Here is a 25,309-nt window from a genome sequence, read left to right on the forward strand (position 1 = left end):
TTTCAACATTATAAGTAAAATTCTGTTAACCAAAGTCAGTAGTACTTTGAATAACATCTAATCGGGTAAAAAGTTAAGTATATCTTAGTTTAACCAGACCACTGAGCTGATCAACAGCTCTCCTAGGGCTGGCCCGAAGGATTAGATATTTTTACGTGGCTAGGAACCAACTGGTCACCTAGCAGCGGGACCTACAACTTATTGTGGGATCCTAACCACATATCGAGAAGTGAATTTCTATCACTAGAAATCAATTCCTTTGATTCCGCGTTGGCCGAGCCGAGAATCGAACTTCGGACCTCCAGATTGGTAGCCGAGCGCGAAAACCACTCGTCCAACGAGGAACTTTCTAATCGGGTAGAAGGGCATAGACCGCATACTCAGTTGTTCTTCTTAATACAACTACAATACCATTTTAAAGTATCTCATCTTGTATATACTTATATATGCAATGACTTTTATAGAAGAAATGGTTCAATTTTGGGAAAAACGAACCACCCCCCCCCCCCCCCCATTAAAAATCTCCAGGTACGGGCCTCTTGCCATGTTGACTTCATTAAATAAACAAATTCCACAGGAAAATGAGAGGCACAAATCCAAGCGCTTTCGTCTTTACTAAGACATTGTCAAGGTCATAATAAAGACGAAACCGCTTGGATTTCTGCCTGCCATTATCCTGTGGTATTTGCTTATATATATGTACACATAAGGAGAGAAGGAGAGAGATATGGTATTTATATACATACATATGTAATTTTCAACATCTATAAATACAAAAACTCCTACGGCCACATTCCTATTTCAACTGTCATAACAAACATGAAACTCCTGTACAGTAAACTTACATTGAAAGAAAGTGTCATCTTCAATATGCCCGTCACCCCTACCTCTCTACGCACTTCTGCCCTCCTGAATATTAAGGCCTCTCTTTCCAATCATTCTTCCACCCCATCTATCTAACCCTTTTCAAGTCCTCCTTTCCTCACTCCCCCTGGCATTACAAAATTATACATTATTCACCAAATCAACATTTTGTCCATATGCAAGAACTACCACAACATGCCTCAAATCCATAACTTCACCCACAATAACCTCTTTACCTCTACTAGGTATCCCTGCATTTCTCACAATCGCAGTTCTTCTTATATCCCATGTACTATGCAAACGCTTCACCTCGACAGCTTTGACCTTTTCCATTTCATTCATACTTAACACCCAAACTTTACTTCCATTATGGAGTGTCTACTCAACAGTCCCTTGATACATTCCCACCTTGACCGATATAAACAGCTGAAATCTCCCCATTCTTCTGTGGTCAACAGTTCGAATCTTACTGTTAGCATAAGAGAGGACTTCGACCTGTGCTATTTTAATCGGAATGAGAAAAAGCATGAGGTGGGGAATTTACTCCACCCTGTAATTAGCCAGATCCTCACTAACACCTATTACAAGTGAAGAAGTTGGCAGATATCTTAATGCCATTCATTCCCTCCTGCTACAGCATCTCATCTCAGCTGAATTCCTCAAACCAATTTTTATTAACAGTGCCAGTGGTATATCATAACTTCCCTCAGTGTCAACTCCTCCTTATGAATTTTTTTCATGGAGGAGGTCCCGTTCAGATGCCATACTAGTACCATGTACCAGGAGTAGAGGAAAAGACCCCATATAGACTCCACTTTTCTAGCCCCGCCCCCCGGCCCCCACCCCCCCAAGGGTCGTGGCAACCCCCCTCCTGATAAGCTCATGTACGTACGTGAGGCCTAAAAAGGGGCGGAGCAACCCTCCAAACCCCCAAAAGGGGCGTGGCCACCCTGACCCCATATAGACTCCACTATCTTGGGGGGCGTGGCCACCCCTGACCCCATATAGACTCCACTATTCTGGGGGGCGTGGCCACCCCTGACCCCAAATTGACTCCATTTGTATTATAAGCTCATGTACGCACATGAGCTTATATTAGGGGGCGTGGCCCCCCTGACCCCAAATAGACTCCACTTGTCTTATAAGCTGATGTACGTAGATGAGGTGTAAAAGGGGGTATGGCCACCCTTGACACCAAATCGACTCCACATTATTGATGAGCTCATGTACGTCCATGAGGTCCAAAAGGGTGGGGGCGTGGCCACCTGTAACTCTACGAGAATAAAACCAACATTTCAACCCCCCACCACCGACCCCAAATTGACTCCACCTTTCCTACCGCCCCGTGACGTCACGTAACTCTAAGGGAATAAAACCACCACTTCAACCCCCGACCCCAAATTGACTCCACCTTTCCTAACCCCCGGGACGTCATGTAACTCTTCGGGAATAAAACCACCATTTCAACACCCCACCCCAAATTGACTCCACTTTTCTACCTCCTGTGATGTCACGTAACTCTACGGGAATAAAACCACCATTTCAACCCCGACCCCAAAATGACTCCACCTTTCCTACTCCCCGTGACGTCACGTAACTCTACAAGAATAAAACCACCATTTCAACCCCCCACCCCAAATTGACTCCATTTTCCTACACCCCCGTGACGTCACGTGACTCTACGGGAATAACACCACCCCACCCCGACCCCAAATAGACTCAGTTCACTGCTTTTTTGCGACCCATGTCCCCTTTAATTGTTTTCAATATAACCGGGACGTTTACCTCCTCCTCCTCCTATAAAATCTCTAAATTTATATATGCACATTGCAAATATAGCCTCTATCGACTTCTCTCTCTCGCTCTCTCTCTCTCTCTCTCTCTCTCTCAGCCGTTACATTTTGTTTTATATATATATACACAGCTGCTTAGATATTCCGAGTATCATGATAAAAGGATATTTGGCGACTGACTTCAACCTCATGTGAGACATATATTTATCAATTTGATATCTCCTCCAATAACCGACAGGGACAATGTTATCTGATGATGAATCACTCACACACACACACGATGAAACGAGACCTTATCGCCATATTTGCCAAGCTGACTTCACCCTCACGTGAAATTTTATTTATCATAGAATTTGAGTCATAATCTCCATGCCAAACTATACCTACACAAGGACAAAGGCACACATTTCAATTTTGTTTATTTATTAATATCGAGTTTGAAAGAGGCTAAATGAAAAATCAAATGATGGACGGAATTTCAATTTTGTTTATTTATTAATACAGAGTTTGAAAGAGGTTAAATGAAAAATCAAATGACAGACAGAATTATTATTTTATATTTGAAACCAATGCTAAATACAGGGGAATGAATTAATATTCCATACAACTACATACATTAGAAAAAACTGTACAAACACGAACCCGATAATATACGCATTCGCTTTTTCAAAAACAACACTTCAACGAAAAACACGGCTACTTGCACGAGGAGGTTGATGAAACCATGGCGAGAGTTCACGTCTTGATGTGACAATCCTTCAAGAGATAATGAGCTACGAAAGCCCCGCCACCCGAGCTCCCTCTATCACAATCACCGATTGCAAACCAGTTGTGACAAAGCATCAAGTCTCTCTCACTCCCAGCAGTGCTTCACGTTCACACGAATAAACAAGTCTTATCATTCCCTCATGCCAAAGGTCATCCACACAGATCGGTGAGATCTGCATCTTTGGAATACAATACTTCAACGAAACACCGTATGTCACACCTGATTATTACTTTCCGACTGAACACCATAAATACAGCCGACAAGGGAAATTGGCGTTATTCCTTACCCAAAGTGTATAAGAGTAAGTGCAGCACGCCAACCCACCGTCCCTACAAGTATTTCTCTTGACCGGAACGTCATTTCCCTCCGTCACTATTCAGTAAGTAGCATATAAAACACTTTCCATTTACTTGAACATATAGTAAATATTAAAAACAGCAATAAGAATCATCTGTATACGGAATAGATATTCTTATAAAATAATGTACTGTTGAAAGAAGCGGAATATATAAAACAGTCGTTATTCCTCCCTTTCAGATATGGGAAATAACTCCAGTAGCCACTCAAGTCAGACACCATTACTATTATGGTGTTGGAGCCCCAAACTCATTTATTAGGGAGGTGAAAATGGGTCATGACCATGAAGCAGGAGAAGAAGAAGAAGTAGCAGGAGATGCAACAACTCCCACTGGCAGTCCACAATAGTGCAACCCCGACCAACTTCGCCACCACCCACTACTGAAGGAAACGAGCAACCCGGTGAAGGTATGTAAAACCAATGTGTTATATATGTATTTAATAACAGTTCCTGATTCCATAGAAACACGCACTCTTTTTCTCCATTTCCCTGTTTTTGCTTTCAAATGTATTGTGGGCATAGTAAAAACATGTATATAATTATTATAAGGATTTATTGACCACATAAAGACAGTTTACAAATTCAATACACTAATCGCCATCAGACCGCCTCAGCATGCATCCCAATTTAACGTCCACGTGTATCTTTATTTTAACCTGAATATTCCGAAAAGCGTTTAAGAGGGAACGACTAAGACGTCTTAGCAGTTTATCACCGACGTTCATGGGTGAATGGTTCTCACAGCTCATCCTGAAATAAGTAAAAAAAGTTGTGATTCAAGGTGTATGATATATATATAGAATATATCCTTAATAGAATATAAATGGGGTAATATAAAAATCAAAGAAAAATATGCATTTACCTTAGTTGTTTAAGATGCGGAGACATTCCTTGTATGTTATAGCACGTTTGACCCCCGACCTCCAATGAGAACATTTAAATTTTTTCAAATATTTAAAATAATATCCCGTTATCCATTTATCATTACCTCCCAAACGAGTGAATGAGAATACATTTTGCATTAAGGATAATACTGTTTTCACACCTCGGTGACTCACGCAATGAACAAAAAAACTAACGTAAAGACCGCACTTGTACCATTTATCGGGTTGTATTTGTTTTATTAGTCGATAGAGGTTATATTCGGGATGCGCATACATAAATTTAGAGAAGTCATTCGAATAAACTTTTGAATTTATACCGTAACTATCAAAAAAGAAGATTATATTTCTAGGTGATTTTTCCACGTAAAAACATACCCAATGACCAACAATATTAATATCAGTAGACGAAGATAATGTATTAGATATAAAAACTAAAGGTTTAATTCTATTTTCTGGCAATGTCAATAATCCTACTTCATCCGAAGCGAACACACCTAAATATTTAACCCGGTCACCGAGTGAACCTTTTAAACTTATTTCAATTTGTTTTGTATCCATTCCATTTAACCTCTAACATCACACTGAATAACCCTATCCGCATCTACCGTTAAAATACCCTTGGTATCCCCGAAAAGTAAAATAATGCAAGGGTTAGGTGTAGCCGTACCCAGCCTGATCAATATTCGCAGGTTTGCTGAAATTTCCACTGGCATGGAATCTTCAACATCTTCCACCACAAAATTAAAGCAGCAAATAGCTCTACCATTTTTAAAACTATCATAAGTGATCAGATTGTCACCGTCACCCCCTATACTTTTCTGCATCTCGTGATATAATTGCATGATGGTATTAGGGAAACTACATTGAATATTATATACAGTATTCCCATTAACGGTAATATGTATATTATTCAAGTCGAAAGATTGAAAATATAGACTATTGGTCGCGTAATCACCTGAAAATGTTTCCATATCAATCATGGCCAATGTAATTTTTGCAGGTATACAACTGTTAAAAGGCTGATCAATTAAAATCGAATTTTCATTTTGCCCGATAATGTATGTCTTGTATAAAGTTTTATCAAATATATATTGTATAGGATTAACTGCTATCACCTCATTTAAAGCCGACATTGCGTTATAATGTGGGGTAACCCTATCGATCCATAATTTAGCCTTTTCTACATTCAACACATTTAAATGTCCGTCTGTGTGGGCACCCATAACCCAGTTATTATTCGCTAATTCGAGTCTAAGTCTCAAATCAACCGAATCCAGTAAATACATGTCTATAGTCGCTATATCCAAAAGAAGTGGAAAATATGTATGCACGCCCCTCGTTAATGTCACCCATAACTTTCGTCTCCCACCTGCTGGTTTGACCGAAGGTATTGGCAGTAAATGGCCGAGTTACCCTATGTGTTACATGATAGTCATCATGTAAAAATCCCGCCCAACCGGTGGTAGGTAATGCCGAGGGTTTTATCATTTTCAACATTTTGATATATGATTGATAGTTAAATACCGGACAGGATTCCACCAACTTTTCATTCAAGAAAACAGAAGCAGATTTAAATAATGTATTACTAATACCATTAACGACAGACACGTGGTCACCATCCGCTAATTGTACGCCATCCCTATCTATTGTGATATATAATTCTAAAGCTATACTTGACAAATCTAAGAAAGAACCTGCCACCCCATTAACGTGAAATTCTATATATTTATCAGATAGAACTTGATTTATGGAAATATTGCAAGGTGTAAAATCCAGTCTATCCTTTGAATTAATTGAAGTTTCAATAATTCTCCGTCTATTAACATTCGGGAACAATTCTGATATACCCGCAATATACGATGAAACAGGAACTTAATTACCAGTTCCGGGTATGTTAGGAACTACACTAGCCATATTTTGTGTTTATATAATTTTAGATGAAGGGTAGAATGAGTGCATACCCGCCAAATGTCAATTGATGAATGAGTTACAAAAGATCGTACACGTCCTTATTATATTTACTCCTAGATTTAACTCGTGTGACCTTCCTCTTCCTACGTTTTTTCTTTCCTCCCACACTCGACCGTCTAACTAATCGTTTCACCGTTTTCTTCCGTCTCATTCTCCTTCTTCTCCTTCCAGTACCGCTTAAAATTCGTTGTCCAGTAGTTTTGAGGGCCCTTATACGATTTCATTTTATGGATTCTTTTAAAGGTAAACCGCCGTTTACCATATCAGATAACACAGATCTACCGAATTCATTAACTGAAGGTTTCGCGGCATTAAATAGAAAAGGAAGCACTTTACGTGCAATACCACTTATGGTCGAAAAAATGCCACTTCCCCTCCTGCGGCCTGAATAGAAAATGGAAATATCCTAAAACCCCGCCCCTCTCCTTAATAAAGGGTCCGATAAAAATAGTTTTTAAAATTCCGCCTCTGAAGGAGGTGCGAATAACACTCATTTTACTGTTTATACTATTCCCAAACAATTTAAGTGGAGCTTGATTCGCAAGTTCTAGTTGACTTGAGGGTGTTACGATCACGAATAAGGAATGCCAAGGGTGAATATCGAATTATAGACGCACCTATTCATCTAATTTTCCTCTAGGTTTTATACGGATCAAACAGGTAACACTCGAGTCTTTAGTGAAATGTAAAAGATGTCCACTTTGATCCGTGATAAGAATAGAAATCCGATCCAAGATGTTCGTGTTCAACAATTTGTAGACTATTATGTATTCCTTTTCCTCTACCACTTACTAAAGTAAAACAGTCCAATATATTTACTAGTCTCCCGCCAAAAATCGTGGGTTGAACTATATCTATATACACAGGTAGAAATCAAGGGAAACGTGTTCATTCAATTCACACCCGCCATATATTTCATAACCGGTATTAATAGGAAAACCTAATAATTTCGTGGCTTTTCCGCTAAATTTGACGTATATACTTTTAACTTCCCCTGTTCTCAATTTCTCTCTCTTGATATGTGGTATAGTAATTCTCCTTAAATCTTCATCCCAATGAAATATACCGTTACTATTAAAATAATTTATGAAATTATCACCGTAATAAACTTTCAAATAATCATACACGTCCTTATTAAGAGCTCTCACGAGTCTCTTCATATCCCCTGCTAACATTGCTATTCTCGGTCTATACAAATATGTATGCCTATCACGTCTATGACGCTCTGTAATAAATTCGAGAGTGAATAAATCATCTTTGGATAATATAGCGTAATAACTCCCCGGGAACATGATCGAAGCTAAACCTACTTCATATTCAACCCCATTAGGTAATAATATAGGTGTAGGTAATCTATTGGCAAATTTCGAAGGTGTATTTTTGGTATACATGTATAAACAGCCGAGACTGCTCAAATATATGGTGTGTCCACCAGCCATGTCGGTTAAATACTATGACGGGTATATGTCACGTATGGTATTTATAAGAAAAGTGTGATAGCACTTTATCTAGGTCTTATATGCAGACTGCATGATACAACCCCATTTTCAGTAAACATTATTTGTTCACCGTTGTGATCCGAGACATCGATGGTAATGTAATCCAATACGTCAATGGTATTTAAAGGTTTATAAATGGCATTATGCGGACCTTTACCACATGCACATCGTAACGTGAAACAGTCTTAAGAGATTAACCATTTTATCACCCAAGATGGTAGGTTGAACGATACCCGAATACAGGTAAACGTATTCAATGCCTTGATGGAATATATTTCTATAGCCATGAGGTCTCAACGCACCCAAACTGTATATTAAATACCTGACTTTTTCATTAAAACCGAACATATTAGCTGCTTTAGCACTGAGTTTAATCATAATTGAATCAATCATATCAACTTTGGCCGCTCCTGCATCGATATGTGGAATGCTCATTCTCTTCGTGTCATCATTCCATGAGAATAAACCATCCCTGTGGATAGCTCCGCGAATATGCTCACCGTAAAATTCAGATAATTGTTCAATAATTTCCGTATTAAATGCTCTAGTCATGCCATTCATATCACCACCCAACAAACCCGAAATGGACTTATAAATATACGTATAAACGCGTTTCCCATCTGACTCGCTATAGATCGCGTTAAATTGAATAGTAAAGTCAACGTCTCCTGGTTTAATAGCGTAATATAATTTCAGGAGAATGACTCCCACTAGCCCCACTTCATATTCCACTCCTTTCGGTAATAATATAGGAGCGGCTAACCTATTGGTAAATTTACACACCCGATTTTCTGGAAATGTACCTATACATGCATTGCTATTCACGTATATGATGTGATCGCTACACATGTTGAATGTAGACTGTATGACTACCAATGGGCATCGGGTTTATAATATATGTACATAAAAACCTCCACGTTCATGTTATGTCACACCATATTCAGGAATTTGTTATCTCACAGATTGCCATGTCATTAAAGAAAATGTCCAAGCCTCTAGCCGCCATGATGAATCATCCTCACCACCCTCTGATCCAGGTAAAATATTATTATTATTATTATCATTGTTGTTTTTGCAGTTGTTATTATTATTATTATTATTATTATTATTATTATTATTATTATTATTATTATAATACACGTTCGCTCCGGTGCTTATTTAACACGATCTTTACAGATCCCTTCGCTGAAGATTTCCCATTAGATGAAGATTTGATGGGGAGTAATAATAATAATGAAGCATCGCGTGTTGGTGGAGGTGTAGGAACCAGAAGGGGATCTTCACTCATGAGGGAAAGAACGGAGGGTAACAAGGTAGTGAGTACCATTCATTATGCGGCTGCAGTAGGGTCACACATTGACATGGCAATGAAGTTAAGTAGTAGCATAGCCCGATTATGCGAAGATGTGCGCAATAACTTCCTTGAAAGAGGTATTTGCTCGGCTATGCTCTACTTGTGTGTTATTATCACCAGTGTGAGGATGCTAGGCGACGTAAATGAAAAAAGTGCTTTTTATGTATGTATCTCACCTACACTCACTACGATTGACTCGATCTATGACTCCCTGGAGGAGGCTATTGAGTTTATAGCTAATAACTTGGAAGAGAGACTCAACCGTACTGAGGGTTCGGGTTGGTGTATGACCTCGCTGGATAGGGTTGAACTTCATATCACGCGGCGTGAGTTAGTGAATATTAATAACTTTAAGGTGTATCCCAAGGGAGTCCACGGTAATGATCAGGTTATCAATATTCAGTCCGGGTACAACTGTGTCATTACAGCGTTAGAAGCGTACGTTGTACTCCGGGATAACCCTCCCCACGTATTAACAACCTCCCTCGTGTCTTAATGAGGAGGATGGGGAGGGGACAATTTAATATCAAACACTCGCCAGATATGCCGTTGACCCATGACTCTTTCAAAACATTAGAAAAGGGGAATAACCTCAACATATATCTGTATAAATTATGTGAATTAGTCATGGGGAAACAGCGGAAAAAACACTGGATGGTACATCTGGTGAGGAAAGGTGGTAACCTCCAAAGCCCTCATTTGGTCACGTTGTTATTAATCACTGACGACCACATCGCGTTGATTAAGGATATGTTGGCATTCGTGAAGAAGTTCCGACGCGGATTCAAGCAGGGGCGGGGGATTGAGCACGCGGGTGGTATGTGTTACAATTGTCTGACTTTGTTTAATAGTCCCACCATCCGCGAGGCACACATTCAGGCCTGTACCACTCGAACCACTGTCGAATACCCAGAACCCGGCCAATTTAAACAGTTTACTAAAGTTAAAGCTCTGTAGCCAATCTCGCACATGGCTTTCCTGGATTTTGGGGCGTATAATATTCAACCGAAGACCTGAGAAGACAATCCGAGAATAGTATCTCGGCAGAAAGCTTTCGCTTACTGCTACGTGATCGTTGACGGTAAAACGGGGGAATATTGTACCCATAGATTAAGTTACGGAGAGAAATCGAATTCAAGGCTGGAGTCACGAAAATGTGACATCACGCTCATTTTGTGGCACGGGACAACTTTGTGTGTGCACTGTGTCAACAGTGTAATTTGAATATGCAATTTAAGGAGCCAACTTTAACAGAGTTTGTACACAATTTGTCATGTGACTTCACCCTGGTCTTGAAAGAGGCGGGGGCTCAGCATGATTTTGAAATTGTGAAACGCGAGGGTAGTAAATTTTACTCAGCCAGATCAGGCAATCTGAGATTTGTGGATAGCAACAACGTGATTAGAGGGACCCTTTCTAGTCTTGCCTCGAAATCGCACGTCAGTTGTTAACCCAGTATTCTCAGGATTGTCTCGATTTAGTTTTGGGTACGGGTAAACAGTACTACCCTTATGATTATGTGACGGGTTTCAATATCCTGCGAAAGCCCAGCATCCCTTCTCGAGAGTGTTTCGATTTGGAACTTACGGGAGAAACCCTTTCTAGCAGGGGCTGTGCACACGTGGTCAAGGTTTGGAACGCCGCTAATTGCACCAATCTTCTAGATTACACCATTTTGTATTTGTTAATGGATGTGGGATTATTAGCCAACGTTTATTTAGCTTGGAGGAAGGCTGCCATGGCGCAATTCGGACTAGACCCCGCCCGTTACCTGACTTCTACTTCTCTCTCACTCAATACTTTCCTATATTCCTCTAAAATTCATCTCCCCCTCATTTCGAATGGTGAACTCGATCAATTAATTTGTAAAAACATCCGCGGTGGTTTTTGTAGTCTAGTTCGAAGGCAATGCGTAGCTAATAATCCAGAGTTAAATCCCAGTTTTAGGGTGGGTGATCCTCAATCGTATATATTATACGTTGATTTCACCAGTTTGTATCCCACAGTTATGAGTAAATACAAAATGCCCTTGGGTGAAATAACTGAACTTTCTCCTGCCAAATTAGAAAGTTTTGTCGCTAGCGATATTACCGCCATTGATTCACAGGGTGAATACGGCATTTCATCCTGCTCGATACCAAACCAGTTAGACGGGATGTTGCTCTACAGACGGATGATCTCCCTCTCCCCATTCATCACATGAATGTGACTCACCAGGATCTATCGCCCTATAGTAAAAACCTAATGAATAAGTTCAAGGTGAAGCTACCCAAGAAAAATGTTAAGTTGACGGGTACGCATTTACCCATGCGTAATCACTTGATCTGTCTTCCCTTATTACAAATGTTGATAAGACTCAGTCTCGAAGTTGATGTAATAAGGAAAGTGTACAAATTCAAACAGGATTTTTATTTGAGGGAATATATTCTGGAGAATGCCAAAAGGCGTGCTAAAGAGACCGATCCGGACAAGAGGAACACCATCAAAATCATAATGAATGGTCTTTTTGGTGTCACTATTAAAAATTCATTGAATTATTCTACCCGAACTGTCGTCACCACCGGTGAAGCCTCTCTCCTCAGGAATGTGTCCAAACACACGTACAAGTCTTTGGAAAAACTGGGTAATGACAGGTACATTGTGAACCATTGCAAAGAGTCTGTTATGGCTGAATCCCCGATTTATATCGGCTTCAGTATACTAGACATGGCGAAGGATATGATGTATCGGTTCTATTACGACGTTCTTCGAAAGCAGTATGGATACCGAGTTCAGCTCCTTTATACCGACACTGACAGCTTGATCTTTTCACTGGTGACTGATAACCTCAATCGGGAACTGAAGGGTGTGCTCAAGCCCTACATGCATTTGAGTAATTTCCCCAAAACTCACGAATTGTATGATGAGTCACGTAAGGGGGAACTCGGGTTAGTCAAGGTTGAAATGGGGGCTGAACTCATGAGGGAATTTATCGGCATTACACCTAAAGTTTATTCGTATCTGACGGAAACTAGTCGTAGTAACACCATGAAAGGAGTACAAAGGTGCCGGCAAAAGACCATACCGCATGACCAGTATCGAGCTGTAATCGAAAAGAATGAGATTACTTATACTTGTGTGCACAATTTGCAAAGAGTAGGAGGCACGATGTGTCATACGAGCCAGCAAAAGGTATCTCTCTGTCCTTTAGAGGACAAGAGATATTATGTGACACCTTATAAATCGTTGGCGTATGGACATCCTGACATTGGGGTGGAGGAGGGTATGGCGGAGGAGGGGGAGGGGGAGGAGGAGGAGCTAGAGAGGGCAGTGGTGGCGCTGGTAGTAGTGGCAATCTCTCCTATTTTAAATATTCCCGCTCCTGGCACCTCGAGAATTCCTACTCCCCCTATTCCTCCGACCCTACATCCATCACATCATTTCCCACGGGTGAAAGGATGTTCAAAACGTCGAAGAGAGAATAGTAAAATATACAATGTTAATTCCTCTCTCTCTTCGACGTCTTTGACTTCTCCTCGACGGGAAATGGTTTTACCCTCTCCTCCAGTTAAACGGAGGCGTATCACACCTTGACCGGGTGTCATAGTTTGTATATTTTACTGTATATTTTATCCTATATTCAAATATTTTAATATATTATATTGTATATAATGTATTTTTATTATATATTCATATACACAGTTAGTTTTTTATATTTTTAAATTATTATATTGTATTTTTTATTATAGATTGCATTTTTACTGTATGTTCTATTTTTATATTGTAGGAAAAAACCTGTATGTATTTCATTATGTAAATTAAACAAATATTATTGCCATCAACTTTCATTCACCCTAATTATTATTAAGGCTTGTATATAAAAAGGAGTGCATAAAGTACACAACTATAATCTTGAACGCGCTAACATCATGGCCGCGACAGGTCCCTTCCCTGGGCAGTTGTTAGACCCGTTCACTAATCCCGCTCGTATTATCATCGCGGGGTTTAGTAACAGTGGCAAGTCCGTCCTATGTCCAAAAATCATTGAACTCGAAACGCATCCCTCAATAGGTCCCAAATTTAAAGTATCCAAAGACATTTTAAATCCCTTTGATTATGCTGAAAAGGGGGAGACGGAGGTTAATAAAGGTCTATTATTCATACTCGACGATTGCTTCCTCAAGGCTAGTGATAATAAGTCACTAATGCCTTCACAGTGGGACATCATTCATCTATTTCAGTTATAATCATATCGCAGAATATGTTTCATTCGGGCAAGTTTAGTAGAAGTATAAGCCTGAATTATTCACATTATATTCTAATGAAAAATCGTGATTTTATTCAAATTGAAACTTTAGGTCGGCAGTTATTCGGCCGTCAAAAAGCTTCAGCCTTTTCGGACATATATAAAGAGGCCCTATCACATAACCACTACAGTTATTTGTTAGTAGACTTCACTCCTTCAACACCTGAACTGTTACAGAACTAATATTCTGGGTGAAACGGAATAGCAAATAGCTTACCAATATGGATAAAGAACGGATAAAACTGCTAAAAACTTTGTACAGAGATGCACAGGGTGTGGGTAGTTTCAGCGGGGTGGACTCTTTATTCAGAGTAGCAAAAAATCTGAATAGTTACTGTATAAATCCAAAAGTTTATTCGAATGATCTCTCTAAATTTATATATGCGCATCCCGAATATAACCTCTATCGACTAATAAAACAAATACAACCCGATAAATCGTACAAGTGCGGTCTTTACATTAGTTTTTTTGTTCATTGTGTGAGTCACCGAGGTGTGAAAACAGTATTATCCTTAATACAAAATGTATTCTCATACACTCGTTTGGGAGGTAATGATAAATGGATAACGGGATATTATTTTAAATATTTGAAAAAGTTTAAATGTTCACACTGGAGGTCGGGGGTCAAACGTGCTATTATGTACAAGGAATGTCTCCGCATCTTAAATAACTAAGGTAAATGCATATTTTTCTTTGGTTTTTATATTACCCCATTTACATTCTATCAAGGATATATTCTATATATGTATCATACACCTTGAATCACATAACTTTTTTTACTTATTTCAGGATGAGCTGTGAGAATCATTCACCCATGAACGTCGGTGATAAACTGCTAAGACGTCTTAGTCGTTCCCTCTTAAACGCTTTTCGGAATATTCAGGTTAAAATAAGGATACACGTGCACGTTATATTGGGATGCATGCTGAGGCAGCCTGATGGCGATTAGTGTAGTGAATGTGTAAACTGTCTTTATGTGGTCAATAAATCCTTATGAATAATTATATATGTGTTTTTACTATGCCCACAATACATTTGAAAGCAAAAACAGGGAAACGGAGAAAAAGAGTGTGTGTTTCTATGGAATCAGGAACTGTTACTAAATAAATATATAACACATTGGTTTTACATACCTTCAACGGGTTGCTCGTTTCCTTCAGTAGTGGGTGGTGGCGAAGTTGGTCGGGGGTTCCACTGTTGTGGGCTGCCAGTGGGAGTTGTTGCATCTCCTGCTATTTCTTCTTCTTCTCCTGCTTCATGGTCATGACTCGTTTTCACCTTCCTAATAAATGAGTTTGGGGCTCCAACACCATAATAGTAATGGTGTCTGACTTGAGTGGCTACTTCGTCGGCTGACAGTTCACTACTAGAGTTATTTCCCATATCTGAAAGGGAGGAATAATGACTGTTTTATATATTCCGCTTCTTTCAATAGGTACATTATTTTATAAGAATATCTATTCTGTATACAGATGAATCTTATTGCGGTTTTTAATATTTACTATATGTTCAAGTAAATGGAAAGTGTTTTATATGCTACTTACTGAATAGTGACGGAGGGAAATGACGTTCCGGTCAAGAGAAATACTTGTAGGGACGGAGGGTTGGCGTGCTGCACTTACTCATATACACTTTGGGTAAGGAATAATGCCAATTTCCCTTGTCGGCTGTATTTATGGTGTTCAGTCAGAAAGTAATAATCAGGTGTGACATACGGTGTTTCGTTGAAGTATTGTATTCCAAAGATGCAGATCACACCGATCTGTGTGGATGACCTTTGGCATGAGGGAATGATAAGACTTCTTTATTCGTGTGAGCGTGAATCACTGCTGGGAGTGAGAGAGACTTGATGCTTTGTCACAACTGGTTTGTAATGGTGATTGTTATAGAGGGAGCTTGGGTTGCGGGGCTTTCGTAGCTCATTATCTCTTGAAGGATTGTCACATCAAGACGTGAACTCTCTCCATGGCTTCATCAACCTCCTCGTGCAAGTAGCCGTGTGTTTTGTTGAAGTATTGTTTTTGAAAAAGCGAATGCATATATTATCACGTTTGTGTTTGCACAGTTTTTTTTCTAATGCATGTATTTGTATGGAATGTTAATTCATTCCCATGTATTTAGCATTGGTTACAAATATAAAATAATAATTCTGTCTGTCATTTGATTTTTCATTTAACCTTTCAAACTCTGTATTAATAAATAAACAAAATTGAAATTCCGTCCGTCATTTGATTTTTCATTTAACCTCTTTCAAACTCGATATTAATAAATAAACAAAATTTAAATGTGTGCCTTTGTCCTTGTGTAGATATAGTTTGGCATGGAGATTATGACTCAAATTCTATGATAAATAAAATTTCACATGAGGGTGAAGTCAGCTTGGCAAATATAGCGATAAGGTCTCGTTTCATCGTGTGTGTGTGCGTGATTCATCATCAGATAACATTGTCCCTGTCAGTTATTGGGGGAGATATCAAATTGATAAATATATGTCTCACATGAGGTTGAAGTCAGTCGCCAAATATCCTTTTATCATGATACTCGGAATATCTAAGCAGCTGTGTATATATATATATATATATATATATATATATATATATATATATATATATATATATATATATATAAAACAAAATGTAACGGCTGAGAGAGAGAGAGAGAGAGGAAGAGAGAGAGAGAGAGAGAAGTCGATAGAGGCTATATTCGCGATGTGCATATATAAATTTAGAGATTTTATTGGAGGAGGAGGAGGTAAACGTCCCGGTTACCTTGAAAACAATTGAAGGGGACATGAGTCGCAAAAAAGCAGTAAACTGAGTCTATTTGGGGTCGGGGTGGGGTGGTTTTATTCCAGTAGAGTTACGCAAAGACACAGGGGCATAAGGGTGGAGTCGATTTGGGGTCAGGGATTGAAATGATGGGTTTCACGTAGAGTTACGTGACGTCACGGGGGGTTAGTAAAATGGAGTCAATTTGGGGTGGGGGGTTGAAATGGTGGTTTTATTCCCTTAGAGTTACGTGACGTCACAGGGGGGTAGGAAAGGTGGAGTCAATTTGGGGTCGGTGGTGGGGGGTTGAAATGTTGGTTTTATTCCCGTAGAGTTATGTGATGTCACAGGAGTAGAAAAGTGGAGTCAATTTGGGGTCGGTGGTGGGGGTTGAAATGTTGGTTTTATTCACGTAGAGTTACAGGTGGCCACGCCCCCACCCTTTTTGGACCTCATGGACGTACATGAGCTCATCAATAATGTGGAGTCGATTTGGGGTCAAGGGTGGCCACACCCCCTTTTACACCTCATCTACATATATCAGCTTATAAGACAAGTGGAGTCTATTTGGGGTCAGGGGGGGCCACCCCCCCTAATATGAGCTCATGTACGTACATGAGCTTATAATACAAATGGAGTCAATTTGGGGTCAGGGGTGGCCACGCCCCCCAGAATAGTGGGGTCTATATGGGGTCAGGGGTGGCCACACCCCCCAAGATAGTGGAGTCTATATGGGGTCAGGGTGGCCACGCCCCTTTTGGGGGTTTGGTGGTTTGCCCTTTTAGGCCTCACGTATACGTACATGAGCTTATCAGGAGGGGGAGGGGGGGGTAGCCATGCCCTTTGGGGGGTGGGTGGGGGGCGGGGCTAGAAAAGTGGAGTCTATATGGGGTCTTTTCCTCTACCACCAGGAAATTGAAGGCACTGCAGTATGCTCATCCTTTCGTGTTCTTTTTGTGAAATTCAAAGGCTGCATTCAAGATGAGGTCTTCAGTGAAATAGATATCCCCAACATCTACTGCTGTTATGTCGATGATACCTTCATCAAGATAGCCAATGATGACTCACTCCTGCATACCAAGGATACATTTGAAGCCAAGTTGGGGATATGCTTCACTCCTGAGAGGAGCAACAACAACGAGCTTCTCTTCTTTGACGTCCTCAAATACCAGAAAGACAAAATTGAAAATCCAAAACCCAGTCAGAATTAAGCCTAACTGCAATGTACTGTCTCACTGGTGCCAAGTTCCCTGACCACCACCTCGAATCTACCACTAGTGCATACATCTGACGGACTGTCTCCCACCCGAGCAGTTGGGCTTCTATTCATAAAGAACTTCAGTAAGCCACTAATGAGTGGAAAATGGCTTCCTCAGCGTCACCCTTGAAAGGACTAGGCTACCAGATGATTAAGGACTGATGGTACAGCAACCACACAGGCACAGAATCAAACAACCATGATGAAAGAAAGGTACTCTGGCAATTTGACGGGCATTAATGCTGTCATATAAGCTATCAATAAAAGATATCTCATAGACCTAACCAAGCTACATATACTGGGGGATGCTTAGCACACACGTTGAAAGGACTAACCAACTACCTTCAGGTGGTATTACCAAAAGCATAACCTCCATTTCACTATAGAACTAGCAGACAGGAGATACTAGACTACAGGAAAATACCTCTGCACCTCCCAATTCTTGAAGATTTAAAAAAGGAAAATTCATTGATTTATTTACAGTTTGAAGAGTTATCCATGCTGCCAGCATCGAAATACCTCCATAACCTTTGGACAATCTTTGAGGATCATCAGACTACCTGCTGATTGGACGAGAGAAAGAGAGAGGTGACGTTCTAGGCCGACCAACATCCCTTAGGTTGCTTGGCATTACCACTAATCCATATTCCTGTACTCTGACTGGTTAACGGCCAAATTTATTCTTACAGAATATGTATAATCATCCCACTCTGCTTTTAGTATTTCTTCTACACTGAAAAGAAAACCGTGTAGGTTTTGAAACAACTGGGTTGACATATTCCTTTACATAAAATTGTAATCTTCTAGATGAGAGGACCTTTCCTCTCTAAACTGCATACTGAAGATAAGGACTTTCTACCACCTTGAAAAAATTCAATGAAATATGTGTGTGTGTGTGTGTGTGTGTGTGAGAACAAAGAAGGCAGGCAAGTCAGCCAAAGTGCAAAATACGCAGGAAGTAGGAGCTAGAAAAACATGGTGATGTATTATGATTTATTCCCATGGGTTTCGCATTCAGCTGGATTCATCCTCAGGGTTCTGTACAAAAGGTTCCTGCTCCTGCTATATGTATGTCAGACCAGGAATACGATGGCATGATTATTTTCAATAGGTTATTCCGACGTTTCATAAATCATATTTACATCCTCTGGGATGTGTACCAAAAAAATAAAAAACATGTAAAGTTTGACACGATAAAATAAAGGTCAGTTAACTCAAAAGACAAGTAAGATACTAAAATGTGCGATACACAGACATTTTAGTATTTTACTTGTCTTTTGACATTTAACTGGCCTTTATTTTATCTCATGTCAAACTTTACAATATATATATCTATATATATATATATAGATATATATATATATATATATATATATATATAAATAGAAGAAACTCCCAGAATATCCAAATATGATTTCCGAAACGTCGAAATAAACTGTTAAAAAAAATCATCAGATCGAATTCCTGGTCTGACCTTCTATGAAATATACCAAGGACATTTCTGCCTCTTCATCCTACCCATTCTCTATATATATAATATATAATTATTATATATATATAGATATTATATATATATATATATATATATATATATACACACACATATATATATATATATATATATATTGATATATATATATACACACACACACACACACATATAATATATATATATAATATATATATATATATATATATATATATATATTACATACATACATATAATCATCCCAGGAAAACTGAATGACAATGGATAAACTCCCCCTCTCTCTCTCTCTCTCTCTCCTCTACTCTATCTCTCTCTCACTTCCTTTTGCTATCTCCCTTTCCTGTTAAGATAGTTGCTTCAGTTACATTGCCCAGCATTTCTGACATTTTATTTTTTACCACTTTACCCATCCCGCCCCCAACCCCCCACCACTTAAGGGCTGAACTTGGACTTAAAGGACATCGGGAGTATCACTATTCATCTCAGCGACCTTGAAAACTATAAATTAGACACTAATATCAGTCGTTTTCGGGTATCTTTATTTTCATCCCCTTTCCAACACCCTCCCCGCCCTTTGGTGCCAGTGATGTTTAACCACCGCAGCATTCTTTCCATGATGCTAAGTTATAGTATGTAACCAAGTTTGGTTGAAATTTCTCAGTGTTTGTAAAAATGTATGTGGCACAAACACATACACACGCACATACATACATGCACACATTTTTATATATAGATATTGTATATACACATGTACATATATATAGTTACACACACACACACACACACACATATATATATATATATATTATATATATATATATATATATATATGTGTGTGTGTGTGTGTGTGTGTGTGTGAATATTTGTTTGCTTGTATATTTGTGAGCTAAAGAAATCTGAACCGCTTAACCAATCTAGACAAAATTTGGCATGTCGCCATCATTTTTTGACCCCACTTAGATAATAGGGTATACTTCAAACCCGTAACCCCTTCCCAACTTCCTTTCCCCCTTCACTTTGTTAATTATGAGGTAAATAAACTCTAAGCGTTTAACATACCTCATTTTATGTACTCAAGACCATAGAAATTTATTATTGAAGATGCTTTTCAGTCACCAACAGTAATACTTTGATTAAAAGGGCCAGTCACAACAGTAAAACCTCGATTAGGAGGGCCAGTCATCACAGTAATACCTGGATAAAAAGCACAGTCACCACAGTAATACCTGGATAAAGGGGACAGACAGTACGGTAATTACTGGATAAAAAGGAGTCCCAACAGTAATATATGGATAAAACGGACAGACAGCACAGTGGTACCTGGTTAAAGGTGACAGATCGTACAGTAATACCTGGTTAAAGGTGTCAGACAGTACAGTAATACTTGGATAAAAAGACAGTCACCATATTAATACCAAGATAAGAGAGAGTCACCACAGTAATACCTGGATAAAAAAAAGTCACCACAATAATACTCATTCCAGTACATCTTCAGAATCATCTGTACATGCTCTGGGGCCATTTTCTCCATCAAGCTCCTCCAAATTTCCCATCTAGGGACTCTTGTCACAGGACTTGTCAAGGTCTATGAGCACAATATGCAAGTCCTTTGCCATTCTCTGAATTTCTCCATTAGCTGTCTCAGACAGATTGTACACCATCTGCTATTTCAAATCCTTTCGTACATCCCAGCTGTTCTCTCCATATTTGTACTTTCTCTCTTAGTCTGGCATCTATCATCCTTTCTATCATCTTCAAGGTGTGGGACATCATTTTAATACCTCTAAAAGTACCACTCTCTTCAACATCCCCCCTTGCCACTGAAAACTGATATCAATCCTCCAGTCCTCTGGTATCCTCTCTTGATTTCAAATCTTTTCTATCAGACCATAAAGGATTTCCACTCCATCTTCAAATGCATTCCATACTTCAACTGAGAAAGTCCGATCCTTTTGCCTTTCCATTCTTCATCTTCTTTAAGGCGCTTAGCACCTCTTGCCAAGAGAAACCTATAGTCGTTCCCATGTTCACTTGTCTTCATTTAGCAGTTGTTCAAAACACTTTCCATCTGTTCAAGATGTCTTCTTCCTTTCTCAGTACAATAATACCATTCATATTAGAAAGTACGGAGATTGAGTACTTAAAAAAAGTCAGGTTCCACAGACTCCAAATAGCAGAGGCTGTGAGTATAAAGCAATATATAGAGAGATACGAACTTCATCCTCCCTTTTTCAAGGAAACCACAGGACATCCATGAGAATCTGAATGGAGGCACGGGAGACCAAACACTCCTGAACACGATTACTGACACAGTGACAAATCAAAGCTATCGGCCAGTGACGGGAGCCGTGCCCTTGCCTACGCCCTCATGGCACGCCTTTAGGAGTAGGGAGTCACTCAGACAGCCAGCCAGAGAGTGAAACGGTCGCCCAATAGAAATTCAGCACCCAATGATGTCATGTATGAAATTCGACCAATAGAAATACCGCACCCCTATAACGTTATGTAAAAAAAAATTCGAACGTCCGCACACAGCAATAAGAGCAATAAAAACCGTATATATAGATTTGTAATTTTACGGGCTGCCCTATGAGCAAAAGCCCGTGCTGGCATAAAGCTGGCTTAATCAAAACCATTTGTGATCTAGTCCTGAGGCAGGTGCTCTTGAGAGGTAACGAAACGGCCCGTCGACTAAAAGAAAATATAAAAATAATTAAATGGAAAGAATCCTGAACGAAATTTCCTTATTCCCAAGAAGGTTACCAGTAGAGAAAAAGAAGTATAGACTGATCGAGAGTCTACATATGAAGATAAACAGCTGAAGAAAATGCCACTGACTTCAATAGGCATTGTATATGAGAGAAATTATGCCCAAATAGCACTTATATTTATGTTTAAAAATTAAAACTTTATGTCGGTTAAAAGAATTAAAAAGTGAGCCACGAAATTTTAATGTGCGATGAAGGCGGCATCATAAGTATTCGCGTAGTTTCAATCCACCGCATTGACAGCTGCCGTTTTGACATAAAAACAGAGGCCTCCTCCAAGTTCTCATCAGCCTCCTGACAAAACCCCTGTGAGAGCGGACAAGTGGTAATAACCTAAACAGAATCAACAACAGCACTGAACGTTGAAACATAAGAATCAACAGAAATGGCAGTATCAAAAGGCGTAATAATAACGGCGGTGAGAGAGTAAAAGCTGTAACTGCCATGGAACCCGAGAGATACCTAATCCGCATATCAGATGCAAACTGTACTTTTCCTGTTGGCCTTCTTTCTTATTAAGTAGGAATCAGAGCAAACCGTAAAGATGGTAAGACTCCTGCTCCGTCATGGTCTGCTACTCGAAAAGAATTTGCGAATGCAACGGAATTTTTTTTAAAATGTCACCTAACAACACACACAGATGGCCTGCAACATGCCAGACTTCAATATATCAGTCTTATAATACTTTTAAACTAATCATTAATTATGTCAGATTTTTAATTGCGTACCCATCAGGCAAGTTTTTATTTAGCGGATAGATCTCTTAAGACTGAATGGTAGGAGTAAAAAAACTATAGCTTGTACTAAAAATGACAAAGAATTTCGGTTAACTGTGGTATATTTTGGATATTTAAGTAAAGGCAATAATATATTGCCATTCTTATGTATCAGATCCATGGAGCATACGGTAAACTGAGGGGTTACCGTGCTAATATAGTCAAGCTGCTAAACTGAAAGAATTTGGTGGATTTCAAAAAGATATTAGAAAGTAGAGAAGTAGCTACAAGTCAAGGCGTTTATATCCCCTGACCTCGCCGTCACCCACCCTTTAACACTGCACTCATATGAATGCTAGATAAAACATGTATGAATGCTAGATGAAAATTACACAGGCCAGTGAACACTTAACAAATTTGTACCCAAGATGCCCTACTGTCAATCAAAATGACTCTATAGACCTTGATCGTATACCAGTAGAAAGTGAAGACCCTTACTAAGATTATTTGCTGCTCTATGAACATGAGCCCGTGCTGGCATAAAGCCAGCTAAATCAAATACAACAACAACATTACTAAAACACACAGTAGTAGAGGTTATAATCCGGGCCGATAGCTTATAGGTTCACGGAACATATTTACAAGTTCAGCACCGCTGATCCCAAAACAAAGATCGATATTCCTTATCCCAAAACAATCCTTCGTTGCTTGGCCATACATGCGTCATTGTCCCTCTCCGCATACTTCGTCTGGCAACCAAAGGAGGAGGTATCACAAGCAATCCAACGTTCCGCAGAATATAATTTCTTTCATATGGGGGTCTTACATCTTCATCGCTTCTGACTTTGTCAGTAAGTCGGTTTGACTTCTACAGGGGATTTCTGTGACGGTAAGCAACTAGGCAAGGCGCAATTATTTTCACTATCCCTAGAGTGCTGATCCTCCCAGATACTGATTCTCACCTCATTTCCTCAGCTGATCCATCTGGACAACCACAAGCGATCCAGAGAACAGGCGCAAAACATTCCGATGAAGGACTCAACCGCTCTATATACTACATCACAAACTCAATGAAAGTTTCACATAAGTTTAATCCAAACATTCCCACTTACCTTATGCAACTTCCTTCTGGTGCAGCTTGAGAATCCGCACTCACCTGAAACAAGGTAAGTGACATCCTTTACTCATCCGTAGAAATTTTGGAATCTTCCCAATAATCAATCCTCATCAATGCTTTGCAGAATTTCATTCAAGCAAAAAATGTTAAACTACTTAATTACATGCCAGAAAAGTACAACATGTTTCATTCAGGGAAACGAATGGTACAAAGCTCAAGAAAGCTATCAAAGTAATGTAACTGAAAACTTGTTAAATCACTATGATAGAACTATGATGAACCAGATATGACTTCCTTCTATCAACCGAAGCTTCTTCCTCTCACATGAACTCCTCGCCTTTCGCTGTGCTTCCAGATTTTCGTTGTAAGACTAACATCAGCTTCTATTGAAATGTGAAATTTAAAATTTCTTACGATACCCGATACTTATTGCTAAATGTACTGCACAAGCTCGTCATCTATGTTTTTTTTTTTTTTACCACCATACAAGCCCTCGGATAGATGACGAGCTTGTGCAGTGCATTTAGTAATAAGTATCCGGTACCGTAAGAAATTTTAACCATCTATCCGAGGGCGAAATTAACCACACAAAAACAATTCTGTATCACAACGGGGTAAGCAAGCAACGTAATTGAGCTCTCTATGCCCTCAGATATAATATCGGTAAAGTCTTCTCTCTTTCAAGTACGATCGATAAATTCACTCGGTGTTTCGGTTCACTTTGTTTTCATCGCTATTTCCTGTTTCTAGTTTCCAAATGCTTAGTCGTATCGAGTTGGGTGAATGCTATAGATTCCCTTACCTATGTAACATCTTCTCTTAATTCCTAACAAAATAAATAAAATAAACCGTCCGAAAACCTTTCAACTCGCCTCAGAATATAAATCCCAAAAGCATCCTTTTAACACATTTTGCACTTTATAGCAAATTAAACCTAATAAACTTAGTCCTAAGTAACCATATACCGGGATTTTGTCTACCTCATATTAATTTTGAAAAAATCCCCACTGGAACGGTGCCCTTCTAGCAATATAAAAATAACAGTAGGACAACTCCTTTGCGTCCAGTGATCATGGTATATCCAAACTTAACCTTGACAATGACACTTAATCCAGATGACGAGTATGGTAATGATTTAACCTGGTTAAATCATTACCATACTGTATTTGGTTTTTATTTCTAAATAATAATGCTAATAACAGAAAAATTACTTTTCAGTTATATACTCATTTTTTTATTGATTTTTAGGTCTTACAATATAGATCTGGCTTTTCATTAATCATTATTTTACTTGGGTTATGCTCATGGGTTGGGAAAGACTATATCGATTTCTGTGAAGAAAAAGCATAGAGAAAAATTACCAGGAAAACCACATGAGCAAATTGCTGCAACAGAAAAATCTCTACATATCTGCTG

The 25,309-nt window shown here is 39.2% G+C and overlaps 1 protein-coding gene and 1 long non-coding RNA gene across 4 annotated transcripts in view; one reads left to right on the top strand and one right to left on the bottom strand.

Moving 5' to 3' along the window:
- Positions 1 to 25,309, bottom strand: part of LOC135219821 (uncharacterized) — a 150,598-nt gene that overhangs the window by 122,149 nt on the left and 3,140 nt on the right. The window contains exon 2 of the long non-coding RNA XR_010315515.1: positions 23,889 to 23,932. This is a non-coding gene — a long non-coding RNA (uncharacterized LOC135219821). The remainder of the gene's footprint in view (positions 1 to 23,888; positions 23,933 to 25,309) is intronic.
- The window catches only part of LOC135219818 (heat shock cognate 71 kDa protein-like), a 41,241-nt gene that overhangs the window by 5,081 nt on the left and 10,851 nt on the right, over positions 1 to 25,309 (top strand). The window contains exons 1-2 of one of the 3 annotated variants that reach the window (XM_064256904.1): positions 23,527 to 23,665; positions 23,752 to 23,942. The exons of 1 other annotated variant lie outside the window; for it this stretch is intronic. The gene's annotated coding sequence lies outside the window, so the exon portion shown is untranslated. Of the gene's footprint in view, positions 1 to 23,526; positions 23,666 to 23,751; positions 23,943 to 25,309 lie in introns of those variants that run through there. One more of the 3 variants, XM_064256903.1, reaches the window with a different exon arrangement.

Source organism: Macrobrachium nipponense, chromosome 1 (genome assembly GCF_015104395.2).
Source record: "Macrobrachium nipponense isolate FS-2020 chromosome 1, ASM1510439v2, whole genome shotgun sequence".
Classification (NCBI taxonomy): Eukaryota; Metazoa; Arthropoda; class Malacostraca; order Decapoda; family Palaemonidae; genus Macrobrachium; species Macrobrachium nipponense.